The 10,068-nt window shown below is 38.7% G+C and overlaps 1 protein-coding gene across 3 annotated transcripts in view; it reads right to left on the reverse strand.

Annotated features, from left to right (window-relative positions):
• LOC113149195 (arf-GAP with Rho-GAP domain, ANK repeat and PH domain-containing protein 1) overlaps positions 1-7,445 on the reverse strand; it is a 46,599-nt gene extending 39,154 nt beyond the window's left edge. For all 3 annotated transcript variants that reach the window (XM_026341126.1, XM_026341123.1, XM_026341114.1), the window contains exon 1: positions 7,296-7,445. The gene's annotated coding sequence lies outside the window, so the exon portion shown is untranslated. The remainder of the gene's footprint in view (positions 1-7,295) is intronic.
• Between the last annotated feature and the right edge of the window lie 2,623 nt (positions 7,446-10,068).

Raw genomic sequence — 10,068 nt, forward strand, 5'->3', positions numbered from 1 at the left:
AGTCGCAGATACATTTTTCACCAGCAGAAAATACACAATAGAGAAAATAACATGAAACTATATGAATCTGATTTCATTTGGTGACTGCAAGTGAGGGTTGTGGAAGCTGAGTGAATACACAGTACGGCACACTATCCAGTCCGAGAAATAGTATTCACCAGTGTGTGAGTGTGTTGAAATGAGCGCATTTCATTTCCTGTCAAACATTTCCTCTAACAAGGCAGAGACCACACAGCACAAGGACAGTGTGAATCTTTCTCTTGTATCTCTGATCAAACGCAGTTCCTATTTTTAAATTGAGGAAGTATGAAACGCTTCACAAGATCAATTAGAGACTGACGACAGTTGGCTTCTTTGACCAACATAATTTTTCACCTCTCTGCTCTGATCAAGGCAAGGCCCTAATCAGCCTTGTGGTGAGTGGGCGTGTGTGTAGCATGAAGAACATCAAGAGGCAGAAGTGTTAATAGTAGGTGAGAAAAACAAAGAGAAACAGCTTATGCTGGTTTAAAGCTTGTATAGTCTGTTGCTGCTCACTGTCTCTTAAGTTTTATATTTTGTACAGTAATAACAGAGTATGCACATATTATGTATATACACAGTTTTTATTTTTTGCAGGAACAGAGATGTGGTGCTACAGTTTAAAATTTTATAGCCTATAAATCCTTTATTCCATATTTCTATACATTAAATAAACAAGCATCCAAAATACTGTGGTGTGCAGTCATAGACAGCAAACATTTGGTTTATAGGAAAGTTCAACAGTGTCTATACTTCTTTACAAAACGGAAATCTTTTGATGTTTGTGGTTCCATAACTGTGTAATTATAGTGTTAGTATACCTGTCTTATTGTTATTGTAAGCCAAGTTCAAAAAGCATGTTTTTAGTAAAGCTGAGGATATTCTGATCTGTCCATATCATCCGTTTTTCAAGAGTTTGAGAAACTTCCATCTGGCCATCACTTTAGGGTTCCTGCTCGAAGCTAAAATTACAAAATATGCCTTTATCTTTCCTGCTAAACTCCTGTTCTAACTTTTCCTAAGTGAACTTTAGAAACGTCTCTGGCCTCTCGTGATCTGTGGTGTTGAGGGGTTCCATCCTCTGTTTTCGAGGAAAGTATGTAATACAGATAATCTTATAGATAATTTTTTGCCAGGTGATAAAACCATAAATGAATGACATTTTGTTTTAAAAGAAATTATTTTGATATCCATTAAAAGGAAACTAATAAGAAATTAGGGAGTCCTGTACAGAATGCAGAACACTACAGGATTAGCCTAATCGTACAAGCATCATCAATAAAACAGATAATATAACGTAAGACAGTTTCCCAGTCTATGAACAACAGATGCATCTTTATTGAGCTTTGTAACAGATATCCTATACTTTCCTTTTGACAAAGGCTTCTGACATCCTGCTTCCTGGGTATGTGCTAAATAGTGCTAAAAGCTAAATATGACCTCACAGTGTATTAAATGCAAAATAATAAAACTGATAAGGATCTTTTCATCTAAAAGTCAGTAAGACAGGCAGGCGTATCTTCAAATTACGCATATATTAGAACAAAAAAAACTGCAGGTCTTTCATAAATTTCGTACAGAGTCAGTGTAACTGCAACCGCTGACTTCCTTTTCCCTAGGTAGTATTTGATTTTCTGTTGCTTAGACAAGCATTTCTCTGGACATTTCAATCTTTTTGTCTGTCCACTTTCTCCTTCTGTGTTCATCTTTCTAACCCATCCTACTTTGCACTCTCTCCCTCCCACTCAGAAAGCTGCCAATAACAGAGTCTCTGTACTGCTCTCACAATGGGGCATTCTGTAGCCTAGAGAAACACGCACACGCACACATACTGACAAGAAGGAAGGAAGCGCACGGTGGGGGCCTACTCTGAGAGCCTGATCACACACTTTAAAACATGCTTACCTCATTAAGCTGAGCCCATAAAGTTGATTTTTGAGGGGTAATCTGAGAAATACAGAAGTGTTTCATCTCCCATTTAAACTCAATGTAATGCAAACACTCACAGCTAGCTAATTTCCTCGCAGCAATCTTTGCTGGCTGATGTCACGTTAAACTCGTTACTGTCAGTGTCCTCACTTCATCCTCTCTTTGACTTTATGGTAAGTAATTTCAATAAGGTGTTAAAATAAGACAACAGTTGAAAATGTGGGCATACCAACTCTATCAGTAGTATAGCAACAATATGTTCTCAAACAAAGTTGTCCTCATTTTGTTTTAAATAAATAGCACATACTATAGGTTGTGACAATGTTATAACTACAAGTGTATAGCACAGCACAAGGAAGAAACGTTTAAGAGAGCTGTCTGGCTGTGGACATTACACTATGGCCAGCAATCTTGTCATTTTGTAACTGACAAACCAATAACTGTCGCAACACTCTAATAACGAAATGTCAGCAGAGGGGAGCTGTGGAAGTCGAGACAAGATGACACAGAAAACTTTCAGACGAAAACACACCTCTGCTTGATAGAAAAACACAGCAAAATCCTAGAAGAGCTATAAAAACTTCAGCTGGTGCAGGAGTAGTGGTACACCGCTCAACTCTGCAGTGGTGATGCACAAACAGGGTCTGTTTGCAGGTAAGAAAACCTTAACTGCACTTGAATAGTGGTTAAATTTTGTGCTGCATGTGCAAAACAAATTTATACAATATTTTAGAGATTGAAGTGATATGCAGAGGGAGTGGGTAAAAATCCCTAAAATAACAACAGAAAGAGTTGTCTGCACTACTACAGTACTCCCATCCCACAATTTGGTTCATTCTTCTGTTTGTTTGTTTTGTGGCTTAGGGGTAGTAGATTGATGATGGCCTTTCTTATACTCCACTGGACAGCCAAAATGTTCCCACAATGTATCTGCATGTTCTGCAGTTTCCACGTTCTTATCCATCTTAAGCTAATTAACCTAGCCCAGGGGGCATATCACTGTTCTTTATTTAGCAATTTTGGTCATTACACCCCTACTGGTTTTCACTAGAAAAATTTTTTATACTATTGTTTGCTGTAGCAAAACTAACTGTACATTATAATAAAAACTGAGCTAAAGCACAAATATATATTGTATTTATTGTACTCACTGGTATGTGCTGCATCATTAGTTGGCTACATGAAAAGAATGATCTATAATAAAGATCACTCCTCTTTACCTGAATTCAACTGTGCACAATAGGTTTCAACTTCCTTTAACACACTTCTCACTAAGATCAAGTGAAAGCAAATGTTTTTTTTTTTTTTTTGGCTAACTGCCAATAATACATGATGAAAAAGGAATAAATACCAACAGGCATTGAAGTGGAGAATTCAAATGAGACTTCAACAAAAAGACTACTGTAAAACCTATTTTCAATTTCTCTGTTAAACCAGGAATATCCTTCTTTAGGGAAAGACATTCAAATCAGCAACTAATCTCCTCCATGTACTGTTTTGCCTGTGGAAAAACATGAATTCACTCTATTCATATACAGTGACACTGATTTGCAGCTGTACTACTATACCAGTTCCATATAGAATTGAACTTAAGTGTCACATGTAACAAGTGCTGTCCAAAATCTGCACATCACTGCAAACTTATATAGTATGCTGCAGCTATTGTGAAAACAATGAAGGAAAGAACATTTATTTTATAAAACATGTCAGATACACCAAAATCATCTCAGCAGTGTGACTTTGAACTGACTGTGGTTGAGCACTGCCTCAGTGAGCCCCATCTACTGATGCTTACTGATAAAAAGCAAATATTCTATTTAACTCACATCCTACTGAAATGTTGAGAGGATATGATGACATGATACATGTTATCATTTAAAATGCAAAGTAGGCTACTAGGTCATACCATTACACTTTCAAAAGCTCACCATCAGAACAAGACAACTGAATAAGTCTGGCTGCAAAATTGGCTGATGATGACGCGTCACAGATATAAATATCAATATACATAAACATAAAAAGTGACAACAAATATGATGACATAAATGCCAATTTTACTGTGACTTAAATACATACTTTGTCCACCAGAAAGAACAATTTAAAAAACACATTTAGGGCACCTTGCTGGCTGGGTGATTTAGGCAGATGCCACATACCAACAGCTTTCACCATTCCAGTCCTGCTGGTTTGCTGCTTATCAACTCCCTCTGTCTTCCTGTTTCCTGTCCAGCTATACTGTCAGAACAGGCAAAATTACATTACATACACAAACAAAAAAAAATTTAAGTAAAATTGTTTATAAGTCCATGTTTTAAACGAATATCTGCCGTTACACAATATTCAGATTCTTTAAATTCCTACAAATGTATAAGTATTAAAATTCCAGTGTCAACCAGGCTCTTTTCACATTTCCTGTAGATAAGAAACAGGATGTGTTCTGTCCACCTGACAAATTTAGTCCAAAATTAATTCTTCACAGTATTCACCAGCCAAATGCAGACAAGCTGAAGAAAGTTGTTTGGTCTTCTGCTGCTCGTTATGCTCAGTTTCTGAAATCTGCATTCTTAACTTTTCATTTACTTCACAATATGTTTCCATGGAGCAAGGGTTGGATTGTTGGTGGGCACTACAGTGTAATTTATCTCAGATCCTCAAATTTTTATCAAGGTGTTTTCTTTATAAGGAATGCTGAAAAACAAACTCATACACACACAGGGGACATGAGTCATACACCCACCACCAGACACACTGCTGCTTTCAGCCCACTTTCAATTAAAACTGAATAGTGACTCAGTCCTGCCAGTAAAGAAATTCATCCGAACAATGGCCACCAGTGTGAAAGCCTTTGAGCACACACTTGCTTGGAATCTTAGGGGTACAAAATTACATAGAATATGTTTCTCCTCGTAATGCAACACAAACTACTGAGCATGTTTATTTTAAGTGTCCATTACAGATGCTAAAGTCATTATGACAGATGTCAGATGACATAAGTGCAAGTTCTAACTGGCAATACCACAAACTTACAACAGCATACATTTGGACTATTCCTGTTGTCTACTGTCATCTTCTATCCCCCTTCCCATTCTGACTGCAGCAACATATCTAAGGAATAATAATGGATGTTTCACATTTTAGCACAGATATTTTTTAGCACACCCTCACAAATCAGAATCCTTTTTGTTAAGTTTATTCATTCCTAACCACTCTCATAATCACATCACTTTGAATAATACAGTAGAAAAAATGTTAATGAATCACACTGAAAATGCTTTTGTATTTAGTCTGGCCTACCTTGACACACAGACCATGTGTGAATCAGCTTTATTGTCAAGTATGCTAACATACATGTATGGAATTTGCTTCCGGTAGCACTCAAGGACAGTACATAACATGCTCAACACCAACATCATTCCAACTATAACAATGACAGCTATAGACATCATATGAATAACAAAATTTTATTTAATAATCTAAAAACACCTCTCAGTGTAACCCATTACATTTCAATAGCACTACACGCTACGAAACCTTTGTGAATGTTACATTTAGAGCAAAATAATAAACCGCCAAAACAGTGTACGTCTCACAGCGATAAGATGCATGCGCCTAAAATTGATTGGTAAAAGGTTAAAGAAAACTGACTGGGGCACGTGAAACTCTTGATGAGTCCTCTGAAATACTTCTCCTCTCACCTCATTAAGGAGTGATTCAGTAGCGAATAATCATGTGAATGTGTGAGACAGATGGAGAGGGAGACAAAGAGAGTAGAAAGGACTAGTGTAAAAGGGAAAAAGAAGCAGGTGGACAAGGATAGACGTGGCTTAAGAATGCAACATATTCTCAATAATCAATAAATAATTAATACATTACATTCTTGATAGATGTCCCATCCATATGCATCAAGTGAATCTGAATTGGCTCAGTTGCGCATGGAGTGCATCTTATACCAGCAGAGATAAGTCTCTCTCTACTTCAATGAAAAACACCCTCCAACACTGCAACATGTGGCTCCTAATGTGAACCTGAAAGTCGAAACAGGCAGCCACAGGCTTACTATTATCTGCTTCCACTTCAGGAAAAAACAAGATCAGAAGGGCAACTTTCTACCGCTTTCACCATTACAGAGTGCAGTAATCTGTATTACACTCTATTCTTGCCGTCGTACACTTAACTGTACAGCACAGTTTATCACAATAAACAATTATCAGCCATTACACTGTGTATAGAAAAACATCACACAATGTGTCTGACTCTTTATGCTACATTGCTTTCATCAACCTCACTGTTGTGGTTTGTGGGTTTTAGTATTTTGACAAAATGGCTACTGTAACACTGGAATTTCCCTTTGGCATTGATTAGTCTTTTTGTCCATCTATGATGTTGTTTTTGGTACTCATGGCCCTGAAACTTGTAAGTCCTGCTTAAGTTTTCTAATACAGTGGTGATAAAACCACTGCGTTTCACTCTGCTAAGCTTTGTGTGGGGGGCAAAAATAATGCTTGTGTCAGCCAGAGACAGAATTTTCATGGTTCAGGATTCACATACTTTAAGGGTCTACTGAGCAACTCACTCATGCAAATTGCACTCTATTTTAAGCCTTCTAACTAACAGGCAAAAGGTCTTCCTCTTTGTGGGTACATCACACAACAACTCATCTGCATTAAAAAGGAAATTAATGCTAAGAAGCTCACACTTCGGTATCACAGTTTCCACTGAGCTGATCATCATACCTTTTCTAATAGCACTTCCACAAGGTTTCACTATCATTCACACTTCATGCTCGCCGTGTATGAACTAAGAAAGCAGCACACACAGGCTAGCCCTGCCAGGGTTGTATTTGTAGAGCAGGTTCCTCCTACATGACAGGAGAAAGAGCCTAAGTTTAAAAATCCTCTGCATGAATGGCCACCTGTCACATGCCCACCTGTTAACACACAAATGATAATGACAAGCTCTCTTCAGACAGACGAGGATCTTCGACTCCCAGAACTTGTATTTAAAGAAACTCAACCGAGGAGGTCAGCCTGTGACAGCTGAATACAAATAAGCAGTAGGCAAAAGAAAGTGGAGCATTAATTACCTAGTGGAATAAGCCTCTGCAGTGTTTTCACTGTAAGCTTTATGTGTTTTTTTACTTTTTATTGTACGAGTTTGACGTGCTACCGTTATTTCACGGCAGGTTTAGCTAGCTACCGGTCAGCGCACGGCTGTTACCAGGACAACACATTGTCTGTTTGAGCCGACCGCGGTCTGTTCGCTGTTTTCCTCGGTTAACTTAGTTTCTATTCTTATCAGCGGCTGCTCGGGGAAAAGTTTCTGTTGTAAAGTTTTCATTCACTTACCTCTCGGAGTCGTTGTAAGTGTCCCGCTCGGCGAAAGAGCCTGCCGGGTCGTTTCTTTGGGGGTAAATTAGCGGCCACAGCAGCGACAATAAGTAGCGGATAACATTTTCTCACGGCTGAAAAGCTGCAGCGGCAGCGGCTCACTCTGTTCACGGCTAGCAAGCTAGCGGGGAGGAAGGAGGTCGTTTCCTGTTAGACCTTTCAAAGTAAAAGCACACCCTTGCGTTCAATCGCATCATGTTTTATTTTTTAAAGTCGTTTGTTATTTTTAATCTGTAATTCTTCACTTGACGCATCAACATTGCTGAAGCTTCCGTACGGCCATCATGTGATCACTGAGAAACTGGACAACCCTGTCTGTTTTCATGTAAATGCTCTTTAACTACACAGACACTATTATTTCCTCATGTTTGAGGTCTCTTTAAATCGCAAGGCATTTCATAAGGCTGTTTCATAAGGCACGCACACATAAATTGCCTTTACTTTGCTTATATTCTATACATTTGAATATTTGAAATCTGTATGTCACTCTTCTTTTTCACTTGTAGCTTTTGTACTTTTTGTACATGCATGTCTTGTTTTATGTGAGCTCCGAGAACCTTTCTTGTTACAGTACATGCATGTGTCATATGTGTTATGAACATGAACATAATGATATTTACAGCCAATCATAGTTTCGGGACAAAATTGCAACCAACTTTACTGTATTTTGTGAAAATAAGCAAATTTAGAGTTTGATGCCTTCAACACTCTCAATAGAAATTGGAATAAAGGCAAAGTAAGACTGAAAAGTTTGCTTAAGTTTCAGCAGCACTAGCCTGAGCAATTTCAAAATTAGTAGATAAAAGTTGAGGGAGGAAGCATCCACCAAAGACCAAGATGGATCATGGCTCAACACTGTGCCAAATTGTATTTCAAAGAGAAGATTTCTCAACGCAAGATTGAGAATTTAGGTTTTTATGTCAGTTTGACTACATCTATGAACCCCAGGGTTGGAGGTTTGGCTCATGTTTGAGTGACTTTGTGTGACACAGAGGCATATATTGGGATTTTGGCGAGACATGCTTCCATCTTTTCCTGGAAATGCAGTGGATATATCAGCAATGTCAGACCTCATTTAAAACATGCTACAAGAGTGTGGCTTGACTGGTCAGCCTGCAGCCCAGATCTGTCTCCTGTTGAAAGTGTACAGCACATCATGAAGAGGAGAATCAGACACTGAACTTAGAGGTTGTTTTGATTTTTGATCGCATAATCGCAAAATGACAGTGACTGCATACAGGCTCCTCTGAAAATATATATATCAAGAGAAATCATTCAGAACAAATGCAATTTATGTCCTGAGTTCAGACTGGCATTAAATCAGACATCCTGCTGATCTTTTGCATGTAAGGTCCCAGAGGAACCAGAAGAGGGCAACCATTCATCATAAAGATATTGAACCTTGTAGCTGGATTTCAAAAAGCATCAAGTTTAAAAAGTGCAAAGTAATAAATTGAAAAGCACATTAATAGTAAAAAGAGAATGCTGTATCTAAATAGACCATAAATTATTAAAGCAATTTCCTTTGACTGCAATACAGCCACAGTGGAGAGAGTCAGAGTAATAAAAGCAACTAGGAGATGGGGAACCTGGCATGCGATAAAAGTGATAAGCCAGACCAAGCAGAAGCCCACTGCCCAACTTCACAGTCAAACAGTACATCATCTTTTAACAGGAGGATCATTTAAACATGCACTTTTTGTCACCTGACACCCTGCCAAAATGTTTTTCATGCTTTTAGAGAACTGAAGGGTAATAAGCCTAATATTTGGCCTGTGTGTGTATGTGCATGTCATACAGTATGTGATTCAATGTGCTGTGTTCCTCTATGGTGCAGTCAAAAACTAAATAATGACCTAACCAGTAAAACTGTAAAAACACAGTCATTGGGAGCCCAGATGAACAATAAACTATGTCTGTCTATGACACATCAGTTACTAATTTTATTTTTGACCTGGGGTAAAGATCTGGAACTGGGCTGGAAAGATTAGCTTGGGTAAAGGAAATAGAAGAAGGAATAAGGAGAGGAGAAAAAAGCTAATAGCCAGTGGGAAAGTAGGTAAGCAAAGGTTAGGGAATAATGAAGGAGCAGTTTCAAGATAAGAATGAGAGGTGGTGAAATGACAACACAGCACAAGAACAATAAATTAACAAGCTGGATATTGAAGAGGAGGCACAATTAGATAAAGAGATACAGAAATAAATGAGGGAGAACAAATGGTTTAGATTATGTAAAGGAGGAGAAGAAAAGACAAGAGTGGCATCAAGAGACAAGGAAAAAGGAAAACGAAAGAAATTGTAGCTTAGAAGTGGGAAGATAAAAAGAGGACAGAGACGCCTGGACAGAGAAGTGGAGGATGGAGAAAGAAAAGAAAGCAGACACGATAAGGAAATCGAGGAAAGGATGAGAACGCTGATTATAAAGGGGCAGAAAAAGAGTAGGGGGAGATGGAGAAAGATGAGGAGGTGGGGTGGTGATGAGTCATCACCAGGCTATCAGTCCTGGTGGGCCGTGCTGCTGTGGGGGTGGCAGTGTGACACATATGCAGAAACACACACATAGAGGATGCTGGCCTTCACGCTGCTCATACGTATGTCTCCTCCCGCTGTGTAGGCGGGTGGAAGACAATACAGGGATGTCACTGGGACACATAGTTCACACTCACATGCGCACATGCAGCCCCTTCCACTGACACGCTCACAAACACAAGCACACACATACACATGTAGA

Source organism: Anabas testudineus, chromosome 13 (assembly GCF_900324465.2).
Source record: "Anabas testudineus chromosome 13, fAnaTes1.2, whole genome shotgun sequence".
Taxonomy (NCBI): Eukaryota; Metazoa; Chordata; class Actinopteri; order Anabantiformes; family Anabantidae; genus Anabas; species Anabas testudineus.